Raw genomic sequence first — 5,015 nt, forward strand, 5'->3', positions numbered from 1 at the left:
TGAAGTGAAATTCTGAAATAGATTTTTTTTGGCTGGTACTGCTCTTCTGCCTTGAAAGAGCAATCTCAGAGTTGCCAACAGGATGAAACTCATCACCGTCTTAATTTCCTGTAATTAGAAGAAGCAACAGCAGGATCTGTGGGACCTTTCTGCATTCTCCACAATTCTCCAGAGTTAACTTGGGCCTTGGCCACACAAGGGAAATGTTTTCTAGTTCTTCTGACACTTTCCATACCTCTGTTGTACCGAATCGTGGTTGCCTGGTTTATATCCCAGGATGAACATCCCAAGAACTTTTAGCAGTTTCAATTTATTTCCTCCTAATTGAGTCATTATGGCTGGCTACACCACGGTACAAATTTATTTCCTCTTTTGCAATTAAGTCCCTTGATTTCTCTCTCTCTCTCTCTCTCTCTCTCTCTCGCTCGCTCTCTCGCTCTCTCGCTCTTAAAAAATAATTATTTATACATCAGAAACAAGTCTCCCTCTAAGGTGCATGACTCTGCCCCCAATATCATTTTTAGCCCCTATCATTCCAGTTGTAAAGGAAATCTCACATGGGGGGGCAGACTTGCACATGGGGGATTGAAAATTAAAGGGAACATTTCTGTTTAGGAAAGTGTCGCACACAACAGACTTTAGATATCCACAAGTGATCACAACCCCCAGTTACATTTGCATACCAATGTTTCAATTGTTTTCCTATAGGAAAAAAATATATTGCTCTCCAGTAATGTAATGGTGGCCCTTGGTGACATACTTTTACCAACATATCGATGTATCAGGCATGAAAAATATTTTTTTAAAAAAAATGTGTGTGCTGCGGTAAAGGCAACCACCTTCCTGGGTTCAATTCTGAAAAAAAGCTGGGCAGGTTGTGCACACACGCAATCCTAGTAAGGAATGCACCAGTACAACCAAGGAACAAAATAACACAACCCTCCTGGCAATGGGGAAATGTTCCGCAGTTACACTGCTGGCCAGGAAAATGCCTTGATCGTGTTTCTGTGTCATGTGACCAGGAAAAAAAACGTAATTAACTTAACTGGAGGATAACTAGAAAACATTTCCCTCATGTGACCAAGGCCTTGGTCTCAGGGCAATGGCTCAAGAGTCACGGAAATTTGTCTTGCTTTTCTGGGTCTCCACTTTGGGGGAGAAATCAGAAAAGGATGCTGGGGGAGGCAGTTGGATGTTTATGTGTGAGGTCGCCTGAAAGTCTGAGTATCCATCTCTGCACAAGAAGAGGAGGGGAAAGGGTATCAAATCGATCCCCCCCAGCCCCGTTATCTTTGCAAAGATTATTTTGTACACAGCCATCACCTTCAGGTAGGGATGAGTGACACAAAGTGGGATCTGAAATCTGTCTGCGGTTATTAAGTTTGCACACATGCCAGAACTAAATGCAATTTTGGATCAGAAGCCCACGAATTCATGAACTTTTATTGTGATCCAGACAGTCAAAAATGCATTCAAAAGATAACAATGCTTTTAAACGGGCATCAAAAACAATGCATATGTTTGGAAAAACATGAACACCAACATGCTTGAGTTCTGATGGTTGTTGTGGGTTTTTCGGGCTCTTTGGCCGTGTTCTGAAGGTTGTTCTTCCTAACGTTTCGCCAGTCTCTGTGGCCGGCATCTTCAGAGGACAGCACCCTGTTCGTTGCAAAATGTGGAATGAGATGCAACAACATTTCTGTGCGGCGGAAACTCCACTTTGAAACCCAAGATGGACTTTAATCAGAAAGACTTTTGGGGTGTAAATCAAATGTGGAAATCAGAGGAGCTCAATGAGCATGGGTTTTAGAGAGGAACACAGCTGTACTTTGAAAAAGGAAGTGTGTGTCTATTCCCTCATCCATAGCTTTGGCTGCCCTTTTCTTTGCCAGGAGACCATTTGATGTGTAGATATATTGTGCCATGTTCTTTAATTGGTGTTGCACACAGCGATTTAATGAGACACCAACAAAGAAGAAATGTTCTTTTTTACTTAACATTTCTACAATCGAGGGTGACAGAAAAACCATACGCTTTTTTGTGTCTAATTATAAGCCAGTTGCTTAATAAGTCTGTCTTCCAAAGGCGTTATTTCACATTTTCTTGTCCAAGGGTTTTGTTGGTGGTGGGAAGAAATGATCTGTCAGGCCCCTGCAAAGGAAAAACAAATTGTTTTAATGAAGTCCAGCGTGATCCCCATCACCCATCCTTCTTTCTTCCTATCTTTTGGATGAACTTGGTCAACATTCCGCTCTCCCCATGAACTAAAACGCCATGAAAACTCAACTCTTCTTTGGTTGAGCTTCTGCTTGGCAGTGGAATGTACTTACTCTTTCCTGAGGTTATTGTTATGCTCCAAAGACTTGATGGGAAACTGCCATTATGCTGTGTTATTACTGGAACAAAGTCATGTGGGAATCAGCCAGAACTCTGTTGGGGGCTCCAGATGCTCACTGAGGAGAAACAGATTTTATACAACACTCCTTTGCAGAAATGATGGAGTATATCTTCCAGATTTCTTCATACTCTTTTTACAGAAAGCAGCAAGATTTTCTACTGCTTTCTCATCCTTCAAACACAACAGCCGGTGTGTTTCTCAACACCCAAAAGTCTGTATTAGATTAAGGACTCTCTGTTTCATTTACAAATGTCCAAAGCAGAAAGTGTGTCAACTGATACAATGAATGGGAAAGAGATGCTTCATGGGTTCACCACATGGGACCGTCACCCAGAAGCATCTTAGATCTGCATCCTACGAATGGGCATCAATGAGAAGGAATTAAAGAACCTCTTAATGAGGGTGAAAGAGGAGAGTGCAAAAAAAAACGGTCTGAAGCTCAACATAAAAAAAACCTAAGATCACGGCCACTGGTCCCATCACCTTCTGGCAAATAGAAGGGAAAGATATGGAGGCAGTGACAGATTTCACTTTCTTTGGCTCCATGATCAGTGCAGATGGTGACAGCAGCCATGAAATTAAAAGATGGTCTTCTGACTCTGCAGCACAGGCTTCTGCGGTTTAGCCCACAGAGCCACCACGTCCCTAACATGACCTCTATCCAAATATTGCAGCTGCACTTGGGATGTTGTGCACTGGACACAAAGTATGTACTATTAGTCAACATCTTTCATTAGCAGTAGAGTTGAATCAGTGGCCACTGAAGCATCTCTCTGCCACTATGCCTTCTAGTTGGAAAGATAGCTTTTCCTTCCCTTAAGATTCAAAAGAGCCATAGAAAGAAGCTACAGGAAGCCAGATGTAGGCTGAATATCAGGAAAAATGTCTTAACTGTTTGAGCAGTGTGACAATGGAACGAATTGCCTCAGCATATAGTGAGCGCTACAGCACTGGAGGCACTCAAGAAAATATTTGACAACCATCTATTAGATCTGATTTGATTTAGATTCCTACCTTGAGGAGGGGTTGGATTCAATGGCCTTATAGGCCCATTCCAATTCAGTTATTCCATGATTCTATGATTTTGGCAGATCATCTTCTTCCACCTAGATCTACCCGAATCACCCGATACAGCCAACAGGGACGGCTGAGGGGCCTGACGCCGAGAGAGGCCTGGGAGGAAAAAACAAGAAACCGGGCCTTCTCAGCGGTGGCCCCTCGGTTGTGGAACACTCTCCCTACCGAAATTCGGCTGGCACCCTCGCTGGGTGTCTTCAAAAGCCAGTCAGAAACTTGGCTGTTCAAGCAGGCCTTCCCTCCAGTCAATTAAGTGATTTTTTTTTGTCAAGTCATGCCATCTTGTGTCGTTTGGAATTAATTGTTATAAGTGACTGTTATAATTATATTTTCTGTGATGGGGGGGTAAAAATCTAATAAATAAATAAATAAATAAATTTGATTCAGAGTGAGGGCACCACTCACTGTTCTTACTCCCAGTGTGGGAAGGTGAAATATTCCCACTCCTTTTCACAACTCCCTCTACATTTTCATGAAAGGGAGTTTTTTTTTTCTTGAACTTTGGCTACAATGATCATCCCCTTTTTGTGATGAGGAAAATAATAGATCCTTGTTCCAAAATCAATACAATTTGAACATATCTCTCTTACACACATCCTCATGTGGCAAAAATATTCTCAAGTAACACAGAGCTGTGGTGAACTGCTGTGGCTGGCATACCTACCAATCAACAAAACACAATATTTCTCTACAAACAATAGCGCAGTAACATTATTGCAATAATATGCTCCCTCTCGAGCGAGTATAAAACTGGAAAATAATGGAAACTTTCCATGGTTGTACATTTACCTCAGTCCTGAAGGAAACAAACTGTCTTTGTTCTCTGAGGTCTGGAATGTTCGCATACTGGTGCCAGCAGCTGTACAGTTTATAAGAGGCAAGGGATATGGAGGAAATGATATTTTGTAAACTCTGTTGTAATCCAGAACTAGTGAAAAGAGAGAAAAACAAGAAACTGGGGTGGGGGACTAAGGTGGTAACAGGAAGGAGAAGGATTAAGGATGCATCCTGTGGATATTTCCTAGCGGCCGGTGTTTAGCTGAAAGGAAAGTGGGAGTCACTGCTCTTAGCAATTCCCATCCGATTCTTCGACCTGGATGCTGCTAGTGAGCAAGAAACATTTCAGGGAGCTTCAGTGAAACAATGGCTAGCCGTGTGCCAAAATTACATCAGGCCACACCAGGAGGAAGGAAAAAGACAGTCATTGCAAGCACGCCAAGAGTTTTGTTTTGATTCCTGAGGAGGCAGAGAGAACACAGCAATGTTCTCAAGAATGAAACTTACACATACCAGAGAGCAACTTGTACTTTCAAAACACTTCAGCTTTGCCGACAATGTGGTGTTGAAATGCAAAGCCGCACACCCTCCAACTCCTCCCACTTACCACCCTTAACACTGGCTTGGTTGACACAAACAGAACGTTATAGCTCAAAAATATCCAAAAGCAAACTTCAGACTTGTTTCTTTTGTATGAGACAGGGAGAGCTACTGGGATGGCAAGCAGCCGCTTCGCTGTCCTACAGTAACATGAGGGAAAGTG

At 42.5% G+C, this 5,015-nt stretch overlaps 1 long non-coding RNA gene across 1 annotated transcript; it reads right to left on the reverse strand.

The window, feature by feature from the left end:
* Nucleotides 1-1,424: 1,424 nt before the first annotated feature.
* LOC110083508 (uncharacterized) lies at nt 1,425-4,738 on the reverse strand. Its single transcript, XR_002301304.3, has 3 exons — nt 4,265-4,738; nt 2,331-2,453; nt 1,425-2,151 (listed from the first exon to the last, which is right to left on the reverse strand). It is a non-coding gene; the product is annotated as an uncharacterized LOC110083508 (long non-coding RNA).
* Between the last annotated feature and the right edge of the window lie 277 nt (nt 4,739-5,015).

Source organism: Pogona vitticeps, chromosome 6 (assembly GCF_051106095.1).
Source record: "Pogona vitticeps strain Pit_001003342236 chromosome 6, PviZW2.1, whole genome shotgun sequence".
Classification (NCBI taxonomy): Eukaryota; Metazoa; Chordata; class Lepidosauria; order Squamata; family Agamidae; genus Pogona; species Pogona vitticeps.